The 24,268-nt window shown below is 40.6% G+C and overlaps 1 protein-coding gene across 1 annotated transcript in view; it reads left to right on the top strand.

The window, feature by feature from the left end:
- Positions 1-24,268, top strand: part of RIN2 (Ras and Rab interactor 2) — a 116,549-nt gene that overhangs the window by 790 nt on the left and 91,491 nt on the right. The window lies entirely within an intron of this gene.

Here is a 24,268-nt window from a genome sequence, read left to right as displayed (position 1 = left end):
ATTTATGATAGGATCTAAACTCTGCACTCCAGTGTCTCAGTGGTATAGGCCCATGACATCTATTCTTTGATTGTAAGAAACCATTAAATATTCACTAAAAATAGGTATCCAGAGCCCTGGGCCTCTGTACATTCGTGTTTTTTACAACACCCCCCTGAGGAGCTGTGGAATGATGCAAGGGCATTTGGGGGGCTATTTTCTGTTTGGTCATTTAAAAGATGGTCTATGTCTAAAAAAAAAGGAAAGAATAAAAAGTGTGGAAATCTGTGCTTTAGAGCATTTTGGTGTCGTTTGCTCCTGTCTTTGATCGAATATCCCAGAATTCTCTTAGATCAGGCAAGTTAGGACCAAGGCAACTTTATTAGTACAGTAACTTCATTAATATGGAAAAATTATCATGCTTGCCTAATGTGTTTGAATTCTGAATGTTTAAATTCTAAATTTTGGTTTGGTTGGTTTTGGTTTGGGGCTCAGAGGGTATATTCTTCACTCTGTATTAGGGAATTATGCCTGGCGATACTCTGGGGACCATATTATATGCCTGGGATTAAACCCTCGTGGAATTGTGCAAGGCAAGCACTCTGCCCACTATACTATTACTTCAGCCTCTAAAAGAGTGCTTTATATACTCTTTATGTGTGTTAAATTAAGATTTGGTAGTCTTTTCTAATTTATGGTTGGAAATGAAATCCTTTTTGGAATTTTTGCTTTATGTCCTTTTGTGCTGTCCTCAATAATGTATACTCATTGTTGAAAATTTGGAAAATATAGAATAGTGTCAGAGAGGGCCCGGAGAGATAGCACAGCGGTGTTTGCCTTGCAAGCAGCTGATCCAGGACCAAAGGTGGTTGGTTCAAATCCCGGTGTCCCATATGGTCCCCTGTGCCTGCCAGGAGCTATTTCTGAGCAAACAGCCGGGAGTAACCCCTGAGCACCGCCGGGTGTGACCTCAAAAAAAAAAAAAAAAAAAAAAAAAAAAGAATAGTGTCAGAGAATAAAAAGAAAGGTAAAAAAAAAAAAAAAGGCAAGTATTCCAGAGTCAGATCTTTTCCCAGAGAAGAAGGAATGACATCAAAGACCTCTTCATTTTCTTATGTAGGAAATGTGGGGAAACAGATAATGCTTAATAATTATCTTTTCCTGATAAGTTGTATGTTTTAATTTTCAGTGAAATACAGTACCTATTTCTAAAAGCCCAAAACTGATTTCTTATTCAAACAGTAGATTAAAAAATAATTTTTAAAAATCCCTCACAAAAGTATTAAAAACTAACTTTATTAACCTCACTGCCTGAAGGACTGTTTCATTGTTATTTTAGCAAAAGGGGTTCAAGATATGTTTGTGGGGTTGTAGGGGTCTGAAGACAAGTCATTAAGTTACACCTTTTTCAAGGTAGGGGGTTGATTGTGTTTTAACAAAGTCTGTGTCATAATAGTTCAGAATTAAGGCCTAAAATCAGATGAAGATTTTGGTGTATCCTAACAAGTAAATCACTGATAAGCAAGCTACTATCTCGGGTGAACAAATTTTGCCAGTACAAACTTGTTATATAGGAATTTCCTGCAGCAAACAGGATGTGGTCCCCTAGCTATTTGCTGGAGTGACATCTGAGCACAGACGCCAGGAGTATGCCCTGACCATTGCGAGATACTGCCCCAAGTCCCCCCGCCCCCAAATAAATAAAATTGTCTTTGACAGTTTCTTAATAAGATACCATGTTGAAATCAATACTATTGTTAAATCCTTTGTAGCTAGTATTTCCTGCAGTCGGAGGGGAAAATCAAGGTTTTGGTTGGTTGTTTCTTTTTATTTTCAGTTGAGCAGCAGTTAAAGTAGAGAGATGAATTGATGTGTATTTCTGGGTTGTTTTATGAAAGCATCAATTAGGAGTTGTCTGCTTCTGCCTGCTGAGGCCAAGTATTTCTTCATTGCTCCTGGATCCCATGCCCATGGCAAGAAATGGTGGACTATTTAAATTAATGTGTTCAGAAGCTGATGTATTGAATTAGTGATTTGCCAATTATTACTTGCTAGCACAAACCATCCACTGGGGGTCAGCATGGAGCTCCCTTAGTAGCTGGGAAACAAATCCCACTGGTTGGTCTGCTGCAAGATTGTTTCCACCAATTTATATAGAAGATGGTAAGAATCTATTATAAGGTAATTAAGGGCCGAGTTCGCTCAGTTTTGATGCTTTTAACTCCTACATGGTGAATTTTAAAGGTGCCTCAGGAGGGGCCAGAGTGATAACAGAGCATGTAGGGCATTTACCATCTATGCCACTTACTCAGATTTGATCCCCATTTGTTCCCCAAGTCCTGCCAGGAGTGATCCCTCAGAGCAGTGCCAGGAGTAACCCCTGCTGGTATGGTCCTCAAACAAACAAAAAAAAAAAACCACATAGTAATCAATGAAAAACATCCCAGAAAAAGCAAAGCAGGAATTTGAGGCAGGAGACAAGCCTCTTATCCTCCTCTAAATGGCTGTGACCTGGGTGGTCCTACTATAAACCAGTGTCTCATCATGTTTGTTACTATCCTTCTTCTACAAGCCTAGGAGCTTTAGTTATTGTTAGCTGCTCCATGTAAATTAGTTACTTGATATTAACTTTCCTTTTGTATCTCTTTATGGACAGTTGTTTTTCTTTATTAAGCTATTCTGTAAGTAGTGCTTTTTAACAATATACTAAGTTATTTGTTTCATAATTTGGCATGTAAACTCTTACATGTATGAAGTATATACCTATGTGCATTTAATCATCTCTTTTAGATAATTTGTTCAAAAAAGATACCAGGTTCTATCAACTCATAATCTGAGCACTTAGTGCAGAGCCAGGAATATGACTGATCACTGGTGGGTTTTTGGCCCCAATATCAATCACATGAAACGGGGGCACTGAAAAATATTTTACCTAAAAAGAGGTTTCCATAAAAGTCTTTCTGAGTAAGTTGATCTTGATTTGATAGTTGAGGGTTGAGCTGTATTAATTATGAAGGTAGGACTTACCGGGACATGTTTTAGAGTGATAGATTTCTCTTGAATGATACACTCTCCCATTGATACTAGGGACCAGCTAGGACCAGCTTGGATCATTTGTCAAATTCTATAATTGCATTTTTGACTCACAGTGGAATTCTACATGCTCATTACCCTTTCTTGGTTATTAGGATTCACATGCTTTTATGGAAGGCATTGATCATTGAAAGTCTCTGGACTTTTTGTGCTTTGTGCTTTGTAACTGGAGTTGCTAACCATTATAGGTTATCTGTATAGATCTGTAGTTTTCTATTTCTTCTAGCTTATGGAAATGACTCAGATGATATCACAGAACATGAAGGGCCCCAATAATGCACAGAGTATCAGACCATCCTGAAAAAATTGAGAATTTCCTATGGATATTGTTCAGATGTATTGTATCCTGGATGCTCTGGCCACAGAAATCTGATGTCAGTCAAACATGTTTTCCATAGTTCTTCCCAGCCTCATTGTGCATTTTCTTCACTACTGGGGAATAGAAACTTCCCACTTTAAATTTCCCTAAAAATGCAGGGGAGAGCAGCTGTTTGATTATTCTTCTGGCCAGGTAACCTTTTACCTACACCTACATATCAGAAGGGGGCACCAGTTGCTATCAGATATCAAGAGTGTGTTGTAGACAAGAAACTGTAAGAAAGAAGTTAGGAAAGCTAGGACATTTCCAGGTGATACCATACTAGGGCAGAGAATTTCCATAGTCTTTATCCATGCTTCTTCTAAATTTCACAGCAAATTATTTTGGGATAATTGGATGTCACTTCTAGTCTATCTGCACCACTGAACGTCATTATTTTCTCCCAAATCATTCCATCCTCCAGATAGCCTCTTTGGGATGCTGGCTCCTCATGGGACCCAATTTGGGCTTAACAACCCACTGCTTAATAGAAAAGGATCTTCAGGCTGTGCTTCTACCACATCCCAGCTTTCTCTATTGTGTCAACTGATGGCCCATATCTTCTTCCTTGTTAGCTTCTTAACTACCCATTTTGTTTTGTTCTGTCTTTTTTTGTTTGTTTGTTGTTTTCTTTTCTTTTTTTTTTTTTTTTTGCTTTTTGAGGGCCACAACCGGCTACGCTCAGGGTTACTCCTGGCTCTGTGCTCAGGAATCGCTCCTGGCAGGCATGGGGGATCATATGGGATGCCGGGATTCGAACCACTGTTGGTCCTGGATAAGTTGCTTGCAAGGCAAATGCCCTACTGCTCTGCTATCTCCTCCAGTCTCTCTGTCTTTGTTTTGATTTTGGGCCACACCTAGAGGCCCTTAGGAGTTACTCTTGGCTCTGCGCTCAGAAATAACTCCTGAAGGCTCGGGGGACTATATGGGATGTTGAGGATCAAACCTGGGTTGGCCACGTACAAGGCAAATGCCCTACCCACTGTGCTATCACTCCAGCCCCCTCCTAAGTACCCATTTTGAATGGGTATAGTCTTTCTGTATGTTTCTACTGATAGTGAGATCCTGTGGGCTGTACCTACTTTTACTTTTACCTGAAGGGAAATTTTTAGAAATGTTATCTGTGAATGACTAGTGGTGACCCCAGTATCATAGCAGGACTTTAATTCATATAACTCAGACTCTTTATGAGGGTGTTCACCCACTCTGTCACCACATCCCTGATCCTGAAGAGAACTGACACACTCAGGAGGAGGAGGCTAGAAGAGTAGATTGAATTGCCCTCTCAGAAATTCCTGTTCCTTCCAGGAATGCCTAGGAGAGCCTACTCTGAACTTTCATGAATTGGTTGAGAATGTTACTTCCCTTTTTTCTTTGTCCTGAGAGAAACAATAACTAATCAGGGAATAAAATGATAAGGAACCTACTTTCTTGTGCTTTCAAATTGCTCATTCAGTAAGGAGGTGCCGTGAGCCGTATTTACAAATACCATTCATCTGGGCTTAGCTTGAAAATTCTCTGTTGATCACTTGGTTTGGTTTATATTTCAGGGACATCAGTTTTTCTTACAGAAAAGCAGAGAGGCAACGATTCTACTTCAGAGATGTCTTTGAGTGGCTCTCTAAAATGCTTAGAGGCTCAACCAGCTGTGAAGAAATCTAATTGCTAAAATGGACTTTTCAAAGTAGATCAATTAAGGGTGATGATTTTATCCCAATACGGTGGTTTTGCATATTAAAAGTCTTCTAGGTATTTGAAAGGTTTATCAGTTTTCACCAATTCTGCATGAAGGTAAACTTTGAATAGTCCAGATATGCACAGCTGTGTGTTTTGGCCTGAGTGATTCCCAAACATTAGAGTTTTCAGACTGTTCTTTGTGTGGAGATCCATGTCTCTGCACGCACAGCCCAGTACAACAACTCACTGTTGGATAACGGGACACAGAGACAGCACAGGCTTGAAAAAGAATAGAGGGACCCAAAGTCACATTTCAGTCAATAATTTCATTCAACAAATCCTTACGTGGCTCTGTGTCTACTAACCAGCCCTAAATGCAAGCATTACTGTTCTTCATCTCCCAGCATCCCCCCCCCCCCCAACAGAGAACAGACATCACTTTGCTTGTCAAGCATCCAGGAAGGCCCCGTCACTGCTGGGTGATAAGAAAAGGCCCCCACATCCTGCAATGGAAGCAAAATAGTGACTAGAGTTTTGCTCAGAGCAATTGACATCTCCATAATAACTCATGAAAATATTGTAAAGAATACCTGGGATGTAGTCTTTGGTTGTGTCTTTTCTTTTTCCTTTCATTAAAAAAATTACTTTCTCTTTTGCAATGCCTTGGATTGAACCCAGTACCCTCATACAGGTGGATTACATGCTCTGTTATTTGAGCCACACCTACTCCCCCCCCTCCACTTCATTAGAGACACTTCAACCTGCAGAGGTCTTAGAGAACTACTGTTCGTGGATAAACAAAATAGGTCAAGTATATCATTATTAAAACAATGTTTTAAAATGTTTCACATTTTAATATTAAAAAAACAAATGTACAGTGGTAGAACACTTGCTTTGCATATGTGAGGCCCGAGATTTGATTCCTAGCACCAAAATAAATAAGTTTAAAAAACTTAATTATTTTAATGACATTTTACTCTCGGGATATGACTGTGCTAATAAGTGATCAGTGTAAAAATAATAGTGATGGTTTACATTCCTTTCTTTTGGAGGGATCTACCAAGAATGTATTCAATCAGTCTATTGAAGTATAATGTCTTTTACAGTGAATATATATATGTCACATTAAATGCATCAAGACTGAAGTGTTCAGTAGCCACTGACTGCTGGCTGCTGAATGAGTAGCTGCCGTAAGCAGTGAATATGTACTTATATTCTATTTAAACTAAGCATTCTTTTTTTTTTTGGTGGCAGAACTGAGATCTAGGGCCTGAGAAGTCTGACAGGGTTTAAGGCACTTGCCTTGCACATGGTTTGAATTTTGATACCACATACTGCCTTCTGAGCAAAAACCCAGAGTAAGCACTGAGCACTATCAGATATATCAACAAAATACAAAATAAAACAAAATAGAAGCAAGTCCCCAAAAGAGAGACCCAAGGGAACTGATTAGTCTGAAGTAGGCATGGGGTTTGGGCCTGGCCTGTCTGTCTCCTGACACATCTCCAGCCCTTCTGACCTTTCTGGGTCTCAGTTCACTTTAGCTCTTCCAGCAAGTTCTGTCCCAGGAAACATCAGCTGAAGAGATCAGGAGAATACTGGCTTCTCTCTGGAGGAGTTGTGGCCCTTTTATGTTGCTAAGTACATGTGCTTATCTCATCTTTAATCAACTGCTTCAAACTCCCCCATATTTGTTTCCCAGGGCATGACTTTCTAAGAATACCATGAGCTTACTGGACAACTGTTCCTGTTTTGGTTTCCAAAATGCAGTGGATTTCATGGTCTTACAGGGACGTTTTCCTACACATTAACCATGCTTTTTTGAGGTTGAGTGGTGCTCTTTGGACCTCAATGCATCCTTTCTCCCTATAAAAAAGTTTGTTTTTAAAAACCAGCAGTAAGATGGGGAGGTACCTCAAAGGACTGGGGTGCTTGCTGTGTCTCTACCATCCCAGCACTTCTGAATATGAACCAAATACTGAAAATCATCAGTTAAACAGGTTTCCCTGGTTCCCCTTAACCACATATTTCTCCAGTTTTATCTGAAACCATAAGTTTCCATAAGATATTAGATACCAATGAGGCAGAGATTCCCTGCATTTTAAATTTATATCTTTAGATTATAAATACTTAAATTTATGCCAAGAAAATGTAGACACTCCTCCCCCCCCCTCTTTTTTTGGCTTTTGGATCACACCCAGCAGCACTCAGGGGTTACTCCTGTTTCTATGCTCAGAAATCACTCATAGCAGACTCAGGGGACCATATGGGATGCCAGGGTTCAAACCACTGTCCTTCTCCATGCAAGGCAAACACCCTCCCTTCATGCTATTTCTCCAGCCCCAACACTCCCTATAATATTTTAGAATCTTTGTGCTATACCTTAATAACTATGTATCAGCAGTGGCGCAAGCTGTAAGGCATCTGCCTTGCTCACACTAGCCTAGGATGGACTGCAGTTCGATCCCCAATGTCCCATATGGTCCCCCAAGCCAGGAACAATTTTTGAATGCATAGCCAGGAGTAACCCCTGAGTGTTACTGAGTGTGGCCCAAAAACAAAAACTATATATCAGTAGGATTTACCATAACTACCAATAAAGTTCCAATATCATCCCATAGCCAAAAGACCCTTCTACCCATTTCTCCCACTTTCCCCACCTTGGTAACCACCATAGTTTTTAGAGTCTAAAAGTTTGATTTGTTTTGTTTTGTTTTACAATTTGCTTAATATATTGTCTGTTTGTTTTTTGGTTTGAGGCCTGGCAGCTCTCAGGGTTACTCCTGGCTCTGCGCTCAGAAGTTAATTCTGGCAGGCTTGGAAGACCATATGGGATGCTGGGGATTAAACCTGGGTCAGATGCATACAAGGCAAACAGGCTTCCTGCTGTGCTATTCCCTGACCTCTAATATTTTGTTTGTTTAGGAGCCAGGCCTGGTGATGCTAAGCTCTTACTCCTGGTTCTTTGCTTAAAGGTTACTTCACTGTTGGTAGGGCTCAGAAAAACATATGGGGTGTTGGGAATTGAAGTCTGATTGACCCCATGTACAAGGCAAGAACCTGAAGCCCGGTGCTAGCCCTCTTGTTTCCTGTTTGTGCTACTCATATTCTATATATGAGTAAAGCATCCAGCAATTGTCTTTCACATTTTATTTATTTCACTTAGTACTAATAATTTAATATACCTTCCATTTTGTTCCAGATGACTCAATTTTATATTTTTTAAAAGCAAAGTAGGGGCCGGAGAGATAGCATAGCGGTAGGGCATTTGCCTTAGATGCAGAAGGACGGTGGTTCAAATCCAGCATACCATGTGGTCCCCCAAGCCTGCCAGGAGCGATTTCTGAGCGCAGAGCCAGGAGTAACCCCTGAGCACTGCCGGGTGTGACCCAAAAATCAAAACTAAAAAAAAAAAAAAAAAAAATTCTAAAAGCAAAGTAAATCTATCACAATTTAACTTTCTGTTTTCGGGCCACACCTGGTAGTCCTCAGAGCTTACTCCTGGCTCTGTACTCAGGGATCACTCCTGGAAGGAATTATGGGACCATGTGGGGTGCCAGGGATCATGTCCGAGTTGGCCACATGGAAGGCAAATGACCTACTTACTGTACTGTTACTCTTTCTGTGTACCACAATTTCTTTATTCTGTCATCTCTTGATCATTAAGTTGATTCTGTGTTTTAGTTATCATGTGTAAACAATGCTGTTATGACTATAGGATTGCACATGTCTTTTTGAATTTGTCTTCATATTTGTTGGCTAAATGGAATTATCATGGAATCATATTCTCCCTTTTCTTTCTTTTCTTTTTTTTTGGGGGGGGGGGCGGTTTGGGTCACACCTTGCAGCACTCAGGGGTTACTCCTGGCTCTATGCTCAGAAATCGCTCCTGGCAGGCTCCGGGGACCATATGGGATGCCGGGACTCAAACCACCGTCCTTCTGCATGCAAGGCAAATGTTCTGTCTCCATGCCATCTCTCCATTGCATTCAACATAGCAATGAAAAGACATAATTAAAGCAGAGAATCTTAGTTCATGGCAGTGCACAGCTAGGGTATGATATCATGGCTGCTCCCCAGCACCACAAGCAAGCAATAACAAGAAAAGGACATGGTAACTTGTGGTATCTTTTGTGTTCTCTCCATTTTTACTGGCTCTGGAAGAAATCAGCCCTGTAAAAGACCTGGATGATCATTTTTGAGGAGGGGGGCACAACGGGCAGTGTGCAGGGGTTATTAGTCCTGGCAGGCTCCAGGTACTATATAGGATGCCAAGGATAGTACCCAAGTCAGCTGCATGCAAGGAAAAGGTCCTACCTGCTGTGCTATTGCTCTGGCCCCACAGCAATTTTGTTTTGTTTTGTTTTTTTTGTATTGTTTTTTCGGGCCACACCTGTTTGATGTTCAGGGGTTACTCCTGGCTAAGCGCTCAGAAATTGCTCCTGGCTTGGAGGGACCATATGGGATGTCGGGGGATGGAACTGCGATCCTTTCTTGGCTAGTGTTTGCAAGGCAGACACCTTACCTCTAGCGTCACCTCGCCGGCCCCCACCCCCCACAGCAATTTTGAAGTAGGTTTCCTACCAAGCAAACATGCTTTCTGGTTTTTTTCCCCCAAGTATGTAAAATGCTTCTAAGAATATTTTGATTATTTTAAAAGTCTGACATATTTTTGTGGGCTATTATTAGCAGATTCATTGGACTACAGTGAATGAATGGAAGCTAATTTCCAAAGATAATGTTCTTTCTTTTTGTGGTAAGCAGAAAACCACTTCACAACAAATTCTAACCAACATGATGTATTTCTGTTAAATGATTGCTCCAACCCTAATTGACTTACAACCACAAACTTGTCTGCCTTGGGATTGAGTGGGTGATAAATCTGGGTACAGCATAACTCAGTGCCTACAGCTCAAGTCCCAGGGAGTCTGAAATCAAGTTTGTAAAGTTCCTCCTATTTGTAAAGCATGTACTCATCTCTAAGTTATCCCTCCAGTCCTCCTTAGGTTTTCTTGGTGGGACTCAAAATTTTCCCCTGGGTCTTTCTTCGGGCTGGTTTCAGGACATGGCATTTGGCTTTCCCAAAGCTAGTGATACCAGAGAAAAGACAAAAGATGAACTCCACATCTGGTAATAACCTGATTTTAAAGTGATTCCCCATTATTTGTGTCACAGTCTATTCATGAGAAGCCAAGAGGTATTTCCTCAAAGAAGATAGACAGAATATGTCTATGTGTATATGTGTATATGAAAATGTACTCCTTATCACTTTTTGTTTATTTGGGGGAATAGGGGTTTATATGCAACTGAGAACTTATGAGAACTAATGAGAACATATTCCTCACTCTGTACTTGGAACTTATTCTTAGCTTTGTGTTCAGGGTGCTTTTGGAACCATATATGATGTCAGGGATTAAATCTGGATCAGCTGTATGCAAGACAAGCTCTTTACCTGCTGTACTCCTTACCTTCTGTACTATCTATCCATCACCTGTTTCTCCTCACTTATCAAATAAATGCAAGCCAAAATAACAGTGAGATTATCGCCTCACACAAAACAGCAGTGAGAATGGTTTACAACAAAAGGAAAAGAAACTACCAGTGCTGGAGCCAGAGTGATAGCACAGCATTTAGGGTGCTGGCTTTGCATACTGCCAACCTGGGTTTGATCTCTGGCATCCCATATGATGCCCTGAGCTTGCCGAGAGTAATTTCTGAGCAAAGAGCCAGGAGTAACTTCAGAGCATTGCCAGGTATGCCCCCCTCCAAAAAAAGTAAAATAAACCATAGAGTCAACAAGTTGATAAACATGGGACCCACAGCATAATCATTAAGTTAAAAGTGTATGCCTATGAAGGAGGTAGCTGGGGAATTGGATGAAATTGTGAAGAATGGTGGAGAGAGGTTTCCACAGGTATTCAGATTAGTATGGTGGAGATCCTATCTATTATTATTTGCAAAGAATCTTGATAGCCTATGTTTGTCTGAAGAGGGGGCCATTGAGTCATTTATGAGGTTGAGTGCCCTCATATATGATCATACATATATGATCATGTCTCACACTGAGAGTCTCGTGGCCTGATGTATTCCATGTGCATTGTTTATATCCAGAGGGCCCACATTAGCAGCATATTTTTTCTATCTTTTCTACTTCCAAATTCTTGAATTGTCTCAGAGTCACAGATCTTGATGTCTCAGAGTTAAAGGTTCCTCAGGCTTTGAGCTCAGGACAGACATCTCTGTGTGCCACTGGTTCTCTGGAATTATCACAGGTTGCAACATCTTGGGTGGAAATAGAACTGACTGATTTCCTATACAGTACAAAGGCAGTGCCTGCCACAAAGAATTATCTGGTCCCAAGTGGCCACCCTGCCAAGGTTGAGAAATCCTGGGCGGCACTGTAAAATAGGAAAAAAACCATTTCTGTGGTTTTTCAAATCCTCTGGGCATGCCTTACAAATGTATAGGAAACGAAAGTAAGAAAAGTGTATTGCATAGATTTGGTATGATTGTCCTGAATAGTTTCTTCTGTAACCAGCTGGGGTTCTTGCCTCTTGCAGAGAACTTTAGAACATGATTTATGTATCCCTCTTAATTTTTTGAACAAAAAAGGGGAGTTGTTAGATTGCCCCCCTTTTTATGTTTTTTTTTGGTTACACCCAGCAGCATTCAGGGGTTACTCCAGGCTCTGTACTCAAAAATCGCTCCTGGCAGGTTCAGGGGACCATATGCAATGCCGGAATTTGAACTACCATTTGTCCTGATCTGCGTGCAAGGCAAACACCCCACAGCTGTGCTATCTCCAGTCCCCAGATTGCCCCCCCCTTTTTACCCAAACAAAGGTCACCCTGATTTTTTTGTTTATTTACAACTTTATTTTACACTGCTCCTTTGCCTGTATCTACCTAAGCGTTTCCAATACTATTTGTTACAAACCTCCTTTCTCTATTGCATGACCCTGATTCTTTGTTACTGAATAAGTATCTATGTGGGTTTATATCTAGTCTTCTGACTCTGGTCCATTTATCTGTGTATTTTTAGTCCATTACTATACAACTTTAATGGCTGTCACTTTGTTGTATAGTTTAAAGTTAGATAACACAAAGCCTCCAATTTTTTTTTTTTATTTCTTCCTTTGGATTACCATAGTCATTTGAATTCTTTATACTTAGTATTTTGGTTCTATTTCCTTTATAAATGTTTTTGAAATTTTGATTGACAATTTTTCCTATAGGAGGTGTCTCTCTTGGCAGAGTTCAGGGGACCATATGCTGCACCAGGGATCAAACTTGGGTTGATAACGTGCAAGACAGACCTTAACTCCTGCAATATATCTCTGATCCTTTCTTAGAAGGCTTTAATAGTGTCTTTATCTTGCCAATTTTGGCATATGCAGTAGATTTGTTTTATTTTGTTTTGGGCCAACTCTGGTGATATTCAGGGTTCTGCACTCAAGAATTACTCCTGGCAATTTTAGGGGACCATATAGGATTGAATCTGAGTCAGCTACATGTAAGGCAAGTGAGTGCAAGGCAAGCAAGAGAATATCTGCTGTATTCTAGCTCCAGCCCTGCAATAGATTTTTTTTAACTTGATTTTATCACTATTCATTTGTTGTTTTGTTGGGTTTGTTTGTTTGTTTGGTGGCCACACTATAATGTGCTTCAGGTCCACATTATGTCTTATATGTTCAGGAGCCACCCTTGGAAGTGCTTGAGTACTACTATATGTGGTGCCACATTCAAACTAGTGAGTGACATAGTTGCACTAGTTGCTTACTAAGCAAGTGTCTTAATTGTCTGGTTTCTCTAACCCGCTGATAAACATTTAATGGAATCATTATTATTTTTTATTAATATTATAATGTTGCCCACAAATCACTTTGTTGTTGTTTTGGTTTTGGGGCCACACCCAGTGGTTCTTAGGGGTTACTCCTGGGTCTGCACTCAGAAATCGAACCCAGGTCCATCCTGGGGTAGCTGCATGCAAGGCAAACACCTACAAATCACTTCTTTTTTCAATCTAGATTCTCTTCATTTCTTGTGGTCTAGTCACTCTAAGACTTATACTAAATTAAGTAGAAGTAATGATTCCCTTGTCATCTTTGTGATTTTATTTATTCATTCAATTATTTATTTATTTTGGTTTGGGGATTACACCTGGCAATGTTTAAATTTACTCCTGACTTTGTGATCAGGGATTACTCCTGGAAAGAGGTACCAGGGATCAAATCCAGGTTAACTACATGCAGGGCAGATGACTTGCTATTTTTGCTCTCTGGCTCCCCTGATTTTAAAGGAATGGGTTTCAATATTTCACCATTGTGAATTATAACTGTGGAGTTATAGTACATGGCATTTATTGAGTTCTAGTGTAAATAGGTTCTAAATCTTGTCAAATGTGTTCTTAGCACATATTCCTAGTATTATGAGTTTATCTTTGATTTTGGTTTGCTATGCATTATATTGAACAATCTTTGCTCCATTGAATAAATACTTGCTCATGATGGGTATAATGCATCCTGATGTATTACTGCATTTGAAGTGGTAGTATTTTGCTGAGAATTTTTTTTACAATATCTTTATTTAAGCACCATTATTACAAGCATCTTTGTAGTTGGCTTTTAGTTATATAAAAAAAAGAACACCTTCCTTCACCAGTGCCACGTTCCCACCACCAGTGCCCTCCATCTCCCTCCTCCCCGACCCCTTGTCTATATTCAAGATATGCATTCTGTTTCTCTCATTCACTACCATTGTCATGGTAGTTGTTGCTGAGAATTTTTGCACCTGGGTTCATCAGAGTATTTTGTTTTGTCTTGGGGGCCACACCAGGCAGTTCTCAGGGGTTACTCCTAGCTCTGCACTTAGAAGTTACTCCTGGAGGTGCTGGGAGGACCATATGGGATACCAAGAATCAAACCTGGTTGGCCACATACAAGGCAAATGCTCTCTGCCCACTGTACTATTTCCACAGCCCACTATCTATCATAGTTATTAATCTGTCATTTTCTGTCCCATCCCATATTCTCTAAATGACTTCTCTATCTCTTCTCCTTCCCTCCCTCCTTCCCTCCCTCTTTCCCCCCTCCTCTCTCCCTCTCTCCCTCCTTCCCTCCCCCTTCTTTCTCTCTCCTCTCTCTCTCATAGCCTGGAAGATCAAAGGCAAAGATATCAAAGACAGGACAAAGTCAGCACTGGCTAAATTCAGTCATTGTGTTTTTTGTTTTTTTTTTATTTGTTTGTTTGTTTTTGGTTTTTGGGTCACACCTGGCAGCCCTCAGGGGTTACTCCTGGCTCTATGCTCAGAAGTTGCTCCTGGCAGGCTCAGGGGACCAAATGGGATGCTGGGATTCAAACCACCAACCTTCTGCATGCAAGGCAAATAAATGCCTTACCTCCATGCTATCTCTCCGGCCCCCATTGTGTTCTTTGTAACTTGTCTACTCATGTACGTATATGATTCATGCTGACACTTTTGTTTTTAGAATCTAAAATGAGTATGTAGAATCTAAATTTAGAATTTATAGAATCTAAAATATACTTAGAATCTAAATTAGAATTTAGAATTTAGGCATTTAGAATCTAAAATAGAATCTAAAAATCTAAAATGCCTATAGAATCCAAAATCTAAAAGGACAACTGTTTTGCCCTTTTAAGAAAATGTCTTCTGACCACGGCTTTGGAAGATCATTTTATTTTGTCATTGAATTCTCAAAGACAGTCTTGTGTGTAGGGAGAAGTATCTTCAGTTTACAAATCATTCTAAGGCTCATAAGAGCTTTATTTCTGATGCCCTGGCTCATTTTCTTGTTAAATTTTTAAAAATTACTTTTAAATTGAGGAGCACACTCGGCAATGCTCAGGACTTACTCCTGACTTGTATTCATGAATTACTCTAGAGGTACTTAGAGATCATATGGGATACCAGGTATCAAACCTTAGTCAGCCCTACATAAGGCAAGTACCCCCTACTATCACTCCAGCACCTACATTTTATTTATTAAAACTTTTTATAGAGGCCGGAAAGATAGCACAGCAATAGGGCATTTGCCTTGCACTCAGCCAATCCAGAACAGAGGGTGGTTTGAATCCTGGCATCCTATATGGTCCCACATGCCTGCAAGGAGCAATTTCTGAGCGCAGAACCAAGAAGTAACCCCTGAGCACCACTGGGTGTGACCCAAAAACCAAAAAAACAAAAGCAAAAAAAAAACTTATAAGTTGGTTGACATTTAGTGGTTTATAATACTTTTATTGGGAGCTTCCCATTCACATAATTCCAACCGAATCATTCTCTTTCTAACCACATTACCTGCTTCCTGACATGGTCCTGGACAGTAGCCAGAAAGCATATATAGCAGAGGTCACAACTGTTTTTTGTTTTGTTTTGTTCTGTTTTGGGGTCACACCCGGCAGCACTCATGGGCTCCTCTTGATCTACGCTCAGAAATCGCTCCTGCCAGGCTCTGGGGACCATATAGGATGCCAGGATTCGAACCACCATCCTTCTGTATGCAAGGCAAATGCCCTACCTCCATGCTATCTGTTCGGCTCCCATAACTTAAAATGATTACAGTCAAATGGGTTACAAAAGCAGTAAAGCAGGGGTAGTGGGAATGCCCCTGATTCAGTGTAACTATGTACCTAAAAAAATTACTGTGAACGATTTATAATTACTTTGGTCAAAATAAAATTTATTAAAAAAATAAGGCAGTAAAGCCCAGCTAGCTATAACTGATGACTGATAATTGCCACATGGATTTACTATAAAAAAATAATAGGGAGGGCTGTAACAAAGTAAAGAGCAGGTGTCCCATCTAAAGGGGACATCTAACAGGGGTCTGTTAGTTCAGAGCTTATAACACTTAGCTTGCATGCCTTTGCCCAACTCCCATCATTTCTTTCATACTGCATATGGTTCCCCAAGCACCACCAGGAGTGATTACGTTGCACATTCAGAAGTCTTAACTGAGTGCAACCATATATACCCCCACCAAAAAATAAAATGAAGTGAGAAATATATGGGCTAAGGAAATAGAGTTTCGGGGACGGAAGAACATGCACAAAGCATATGCAGAAACTGATTTGATACCAGTTCTACATGGCACCAGAGCACTGCTGGGTAGTAGCAAGCACCCTGAGTTGGAGCAACACTGAATCACTCAGCCAAACACCCAACCATCAGACCTTCACTTTTAGGCTATTACCTGGGAAGTTACCCTTCTCCCAAAATTAGATAAATGGACAATGAAATGGCCTTTTTTTTTTTGGCCCACACCTCGTGTTCAGGGGTTACTCCTTGCTCTGCACCCAAAAATCACTCCTGGCAGACTCAGGGGACCAAATGGGATGCTGGGAATCCATCCCGGGTTGGCCACATGCAAGGCAAATGCCCTACCTATGTGCTATCTCTCTGACCCTATTTTCATTTTTATGTAAATCTCCAAAAATTTTTTTTAACATTAAGTACTCTTATGTTTAAATGTTTTAACTGGGTTAGTTGCAAAAGATAACATAATCCCCTATACATGACTGAAACCCATCTACAATCATATTTATAATCAAAGTGTTTAAGTAAAGATATTAATAAAAAAAAGTTAATCCCCCTATGAGGTAAGATGGGCAAAATATAGCTGAGTTTATCCAGTGGTCATACCTGATATATGACATGCACGTTGCAGAGGTTGTCCAGACCTTCCTTGAGAAGTCAAGGGTCTGGAGGCATCTTAGGTAACTGGGCTGGAAGTTGCCCTGAGCACTTCATTGGAAAACACACATAGCTTTCAGTTCTGGTTTCCAGTCAAGCTCTCTATGGGACACTGAGCAGTCGCATGTTCTTCTTATCAGCAGCGGGAAGGAAGTGCTAAGGATGTCGGAGGAGAAGCAGGAAGGCTTAATTCCTAGGGAGAGGAGGGGGCATATGGGAGAGTCCTGAGTTCCAAGATAAAGTTAGTAAGTTCATCTTGGGGACAGCCAAAAGTGAGGGACACAAGATATTTTTACAGATGTAATGAGGCCCAATAGTGCTTCCATTCGAAGATCTGTGGGAAAATACTGGAGGGAAAGCCATGATTTGTTAAGTCCAGGGTCCTGGCTGCATTGTAACCAGTAGCCTACCTTGGAAGGTACTCAAGTCTCTGTTTCTTCCTCTATAAAAGGGAACTGACAAAAGTCCCAGTCTTGTCACATCAGCATGCTGTGAGGGTTACCTAAGGTGATGGACCTATGGCATGGAATTCCTAAGATGTTCCCAGAGTTAAGAGTGTCTGTTCATTTTATTTTTTTTACCTGTTTCTCCCACTTTATTCTGGTTTTCATAACTTTTGTTTGAATTTCATCTATTTTTCTTTTTTTATTAATATCTTTACTTAAACACCTTGATTATAAATATGATTGTAGTTGGGTTTCAATCATATAAAGAACACCCCCCTTTACCAGTGCAACATTCCCATCACCAATGTCTCGAATCTCCCTTCTCCCACCCCCACCCTTGCCTGTACTCTAGACAGGCTTTCTACTTCCCTCATTCATTCACATTGTTAGGATAGTTCTCAATGTAGTTATTTCCTCTAACTGCACTCATCACTCTGCGGTGAACTACATGTTGTGAGCTGGACCTTCCAACCCTCTTCTTTTTTGTCTCTGAGAATTATTGTAAAACTGTCTTTTATTTTTCTTAAAACCATAGATGAGTGAGACTATTCTGCAACTATCTCTCTCCCTCTGACTTATTTCACTCAGCATAATAGATTCCATGTACATCCATGTATAGGAAAATTTCATGACTTCATCTCTCCTGACAGCTGCATAATATTCCATTGTGTATATGTACCATATTGTTTCCAGAGTCTGGCTATTGTAAATAACACTCCAATAAATATAGGTGTGAGGAAGGGATTTTTGTATTAGATTTTTGTGTTCGTAGGGTATATCCCTAGGAGTGGTATAGCTGGATCGTATGGGAGCTCAATTTCCAGTTTTTGGAGGAATCTCCATATTGCTTTCCATAAAGGTTGGACTAGACAGAACTTTTACCAGCAGGGAATAAGAATTCCTTTCTCTCCACATCCCTGCCAGCACTGCTTGTTCTCATTCTTTTTGATGTGTGCCAATTTTTGTGGTGTGAGATGGTACCTCATAGTTGTTTTGATTTGCATCTCCCTGATGATTAGTGATGTGGAACATTTTTTTCATGTGTCTTTTGGCCATTTGTATTTCTTTGACAAAGTGTCAGTTCATTTCTTCTCTCCATGTTTGATGGGATTAGATGTTTTTTTCTTGTAAAGTTCTGTCAGTGCCTTGTATATTTTGGATATTAGCCCCTTATCTGATGGGTATTGGGTGAATAGTTTCTTGCAGTCAGTGGGTGGCTCTTGTATCTTGTATCCTGAGCACTATTTCCTTTGAGGTGCAGAAGCTTCTCAGCTTAATATATTTCCATCCGTTTAACTCTGCTTCCATTTGTTTGGAGAGTACAGTTTCCTCCTTGAAGATACCTTTAGTCTCAATGTCATGGAGTATTTTACCTACATGTTGTTCTGTATACCTTATGGTTTCAGGTCTAATATCAAGGTCTTTAATCCATTTGGAGATTACCTTTGCACATGGTATTAGGTGGGGGTCTAAGTTCGCTTTTTTGCATGTGGCTAACCAGTTGTGCCAACACCACCTGTTGAAGAGGCTTTCTTGCTCCATTTAGGATTTCCTGCTCCTTTATCAAAAATTAGGTGATTGTATGTCTAGGGAACATTCTCTGAGTACTCAAGCCTAATCCACTGATCTGAGGGTCTCTCCTTACCTCAATACCATGCTGTTTTGATAACTATTACTTTGTTATACAGTTTAAAGTTGGGGAAAGTAATGCCTCCCATATTCCTTTTCCCAAGGATTGCTTTAGCTATTCGAGGGTGTTTATTGTTCCAAATGAATTTAGAAGTGTTTGATCCACTTCTTTGAAGATTGTCATGGGTATCTTTAGAAGAATTGCATTAAAACTGTACAATATTTTGGTGGGTATTGCCATTTTAATGTTAGTCCTGCCAATCCATAAGCAGGGTATGTGTTTCCATTTCTGAGTGTCCTCTCTAATTTCTCGGAGCAGTGTTTTATAGTTTTCTTTGTTTAGGTCCTTCATGTCTTTGGTCAAGTTGACTCCAAGATATTTGAGTTTGTGTGACACTAATGTGAATGGGTTGTTCTTAATGTCCATTTCTTCCCTATCATTATTGGTGTATAAAAAGGCAATTGATTTCTGTGTGTTAATTTTGTAGCCTGCCACATTGCTAGATGAATCTATTGTTTCTAAAAGCTTTTTGGTAGAGTTTTTAGGTTTTTCTAAGTATAGTATCATGTCACCTGCAAACAGTGAGAGCTTGACTTCTTCCTTTTCTATCTGGATTTCCTTGATAACTTTTTCTTGCCTAATCTCTAATAGTACTTCCAGTACTATGTTGAATAGGAGTGGTGAGAGAGGACAGCCTTGTCTTGAACCAGAATTTAGAGGGAAGGCTTTTAGTTTTTCCTCCATTGAGGATAATATTTGTCATTGGCTTGTGATTTGCCGTTGGCTTGTCTGTTCATTTTAGTTGCTGTTTTTATGGGAGAGACACCTGAAAGTGCTGGGGGATGAGGTATATGTGGTGCTGGGGACCAAGCCTGTGTCTGCTGTGTTCAAAGCAAGTGCTTGAGTTGCTGTGCCACCTCTCCAGCAAATAGTTCACTTTTACACATTAACCATCAGTGATGTCAACACACAATAAGACTCATTAAGAAACTTTGTTTTATTGTTTTTGTTTTGTTGTTTCGTTTTGAGACCACACAGTGATTTTCAGGACTTACTCCTGACTCTTTTCTAAGCAATTATTCCTGGTGGAATTCTGGGGGGTTGGGGGGAGGCCATATAACTGCCTGGAATCAAACCCAGAGTGACCACATGCAAGGCAAAACACCCTCCCTGCTGTACTATCGCTCTAGCCCATGTTCTGTACATTAGAACATTGGGTGATTTTGAACCTTAATGCTGGAGGAAAATAACCACTTGATAAATAAATAACCATCTGATATGTTTTCCCTGGGATGAACCCATGTTGACTGCATACAAGGTAAGCATCCTACCCTCTGTGCTGTCTCTCTTGTTTTACATCATTTCTTTCTGAAGCTTAAGTTAAAAAATTCACCTTTTGAGGCTCAAGTGATAACATAGAGGGTAGGGTTTTGCTTTGTACACACCTCACCTAGATTTTGATCCTCAGCACCCTAGATGGTTCCGGGAGTCTTACAGGAATAATCCCCTGAGCACAGCCATGAGGAAACCCTCAGCACAGCTGGGTGTAGCATATCCTCAAAAAAAAAAAAAAAAAAAAAGTTTAAAACTTTTTATTATCAGACTTGGAAAGGAAAAATTCACTTCCAAGCAGAAGTAAGCAATCTTTCTTTCTTTCTATTCAGAGATATGTTGTCATTTTTTGAGCATCCACTATTGAAATGATCTAAACTTAGGATGTGGGTGATGGAAGAAAATAGACACAGGAAACACTGTGCCTGCTCTCATGTTACTCTGAAACATAAAACAAATTTAGAGCCAGCAGTGTCCCTTTTTATAACCTACCTGTTTAGTCCACCTCACTATTTCTTCTATTTCTGCCTCTTACCTTTTTTTATCTGCTTCCAGGACCACATTAAATGTATCTAGCATTCTCAAATACTGAATTAAAAAAAAAAGTCAGGGGCCGGCACAGTAGTGCTAGTCTGCCTTGCCAGCGCTAGCCTAGGATGAACCGCGGTTTGATCCCCCGGCATCCCATATGGTCTCCCAAGCCAGGAGTGACTTTTGAGCACATAGACAGGAGTAACCCCTGATCGTCACAGGGTGTGCCCCCCCCCAAAAAAAAACAAATAAATCACCACCATTGATGTGAAATTCAAAGTAAATGGGAGAGGCAAGAGCAATAGTAAAGTGGGTTGAACATTTGCCTTGCACACAACTCACCTGGATTTGATGCTTGGCACCCCAGATGGTTCTCCAAGCTTGCCAGCAATGATCCCTGAGCAGAGTGCTCCCTGGATATTGCCTGGATATTTCGTGTCCCCACAAAAATAGTAAAATGAAAGAGGGGGACATGAATAGAAAGTTCAGCAGCTAAGGGATCAACCCAAGACTAACCCAGGCTCATTATCCAGCATCACATATAACCCCTGGTCCTACCAGAAGTGATTCCTGAGCACAGAATCAGGAGTAAGCCCTGAACAGTCTCAAAACCACCATCCCCCAAATTTTAAAATTTATAAATTGGGAAGGAGAGAATGTGGCTAGCATGTGCCTTTTATGTACAAGGCTCTGTGTATTATCACCAACCGTGTGAAGTGTAATACCTGTAAAAAATAAAAACAAAGCAAAGTTATACACACACACACACACACACACACACACACACATATTTGGCTTAGAGATGTTCAGTGGTAGACCACATACTTTGTATATTTGAAACCTTGGGTTTTAGCACCACTGTTCCTTCTTTGTTCCGCAATTATTTCCCCCAAGTGACACAAAAGTTAACCCAATGATGAAATTAGGTTTTCTTTCTGGAAACTTGGGTTTCCAGATGAGTCCTGAGTCAAGCCATGAAGATGTGAAGTTCTGTGTCTGTATGTTGTTCCTTCCTGCATGCTGACAGACAATGACCTCAGGCAAAGGCTGATTTAGGGTGGGTGCTTTCTGTTTGGTTTTGGTTTTGAGACCACACCCAGCCCCAGCGTTGCTCAAATCACTCCAGGAAGGCTCAGTGATCATATGTGGTAGAGGATAATGAAATGGGTTGAGGATCATATGCTGTTACAGGAGTTCAAACCTGAGGCTACTCCATACAAGGCAAGAGCTCACTCTTATTCTAGCTCAAGGCTTGGGGTGCTTTGGCTCAGGCATGAGTCTGCCATGTTCCTTAGGCCATTTCTCTTTTATCTGCACACCAATTTTTATCACCCTTTGGCAGATGAAGAAAAAGGCCCAGGGATGCTAGCTTCTCATGTTGCAGTCCTCACAGATATTAGGAATCTGAGCAGACATGTCACCCTGGGCTCTGTGGCCCATTGCTCCTGGAGGGGTTCAGCAATCCTACCTGATGGCTCCTCCAGAGGGGCAGTAAGGGGTGCATGGATGAAGGGGGTTGTGGTCGTATGCACAGAGGTCACAGCAAAGCCACTCATGGGCGAGAAAAGGTGTAGCCCTCTTGGCTAGTTTATCTCGGGCTTGTGTTCACGAGTATAGGGAGGTCAATTTTGAGGATTAGAGGTAGAACTGACTAATCTTCCCAAAGGAAAGATTTCTCAACAGTAAGAATATGTAGAGTGATGAGGGCCAGAATGATAGTACAGCAGGTAGGATGTTTGCCTTTTACACTACCACTACTGTTCCAGGTTGAATCCCTGGCATTCCATATGGTCCCCAGAGGCTACTAAGAATAATTTCTAAGTACAGAGCCAGAAAATAACCCCTGAGCACAGCCTGGTGTGGACTCCAGATAAAAAAGAATATGCAAAGTTAGCTTCAAAAATGTGCTAATTTGAGTCTGAAGAGATAGCATGGAGGTAAAGCATTTGCCTTGCATGCAGAAAGTCGGTGGTTCGAATCCCATATGGTCCCCTGAGTGCTGCCGGGTGTGACCCAAAAAACAAACAAACAAATAAAAAGTGCCAATTTCTTTTAGGGAATTTGTTCTGGCAGCCACTGGTCTATATTCTTATGTTTGTTGTTTTAATCTCTACTCTCCCCTTTCCCTTTGGACTTTCAGAGGTGACTTTTTTCCTCCCCAATATTACAATTAGAAAAGACTTAAAAGGGACCCGGAGAGATAGCACAGCGGTGTTTGCTTTGCAAGCAGCCGATCCAGGACCAAAGGTGGTTGGTTCGAATCCCGGTGTCCCATATGGTCCCCCGTGCCTGCCAGGAGCTATTTCTGAGCAAACAGCCAGGAGTAACCCTTGAGCAACGCTGGGTGTGGCCCAAAAACAAAAACAAATCAAAACAAAAAAAAAGACTTAAAAGAGTAGCACAAAGGTCTCCTATGTATTCAGTACCCCTACTCTAGACCCACCTCTTAGTGACATTTTGCCCTGTTTTCTTTCTTTTGGCTCTATTTCTCTGCACACAATATGTGTGCACTTATTTATACCTGTATAAACATGTACATTTTCCATGATATAATCACCTAGGTTCTATATACAGTTAACGTGAAATTTATTTTAGATCCACATGAGAATGTAGTGGAGGCATCATACCCAGAGCAACATACCAGAAACAGCCCTTGTGGCCATAAAAAATATCTTTCTGTCTACTTCTCCTTCCATACAGTCTTCATTTTCTTACCCTGAGTTAGGATTCTGAAACTTCTCTGATTAGGCATCTGAATGACTTGGTGAGACTGAGCTAATCCAAGACTATTTTGCAGACTGCAGTTGCTGATTTTTGCTGGTTGGGAGAAGGAAACGGCTTTAGAGGGAGTCTTATCTATTCAATGATCAGAAGGGCTTTACTGAAATGTCAAGTGAGTTAGGCCAAAGCCAATTAAGCTTGTCAGTGTTCCTACAAACTTGTGACTACCTGCAAGAGTCTAGTTTCTTGTTCTTTATCTTTCCCTCTTACTTTTCCAAATTTATCCTAGAGACCCCTGAAGGCACATGCTCATACCTTGCTTCACCTATGGGAATGTTGCTCAGCAAAAGTGTTCTCTAGTAAAGGTGACTATAGTTCAGTTTTAGAAATGCCTAATCTTGGGTCTGCTCCATATCTGTCCACCAGAATCTGCATTTTTACAAGGTTCCAACTGATGTGCACAACCATTCCTGTGAGAGAAATACCAGTCTTCTGGGTGTTATTCTCTTAGCTTTATTCTTCGTAGCCAAAAACTAGGATTGCACATCTCTTTATCAAAGGTGTTCTGTGTAGAAAAATGCACTGATCACTTTAGCTTTGTCCAAATGCTAGTCAAGAAATCTAAGCAGAGTCACAAGAACTAGGTTTAAGGCACCAATTCCTGGGTACATTGGAGAGAAGCAGAGGTCCAAAGAGGTCAATGATCCCTGATTGTCTAAGACAAACAGATAGCTTGAGAGGTCTCCCTTTGAACTTGTTGCAAAAAGAAAAGCCTTGAGGTTTTGGAGAGAT

The sequence above is a fragment of the Suncus etruscus genome, chromosome 6 (genome assembly GCF_024139225.1).
Source record: "Suncus etruscus isolate mSunEtr1 chromosome 6, mSunEtr1.pri.cur, whole genome shotgun sequence".
Classification (NCBI taxonomy): Eukaryota; Metazoa; Chordata; class Mammalia; order Eulipotyphla; family Soricidae; genus Suncus; species Suncus etruscus.
Note: the sequence above shows the minus strand (reverse complement) of the source record. Positions and strands in the feature narration are given on the sequence as shown.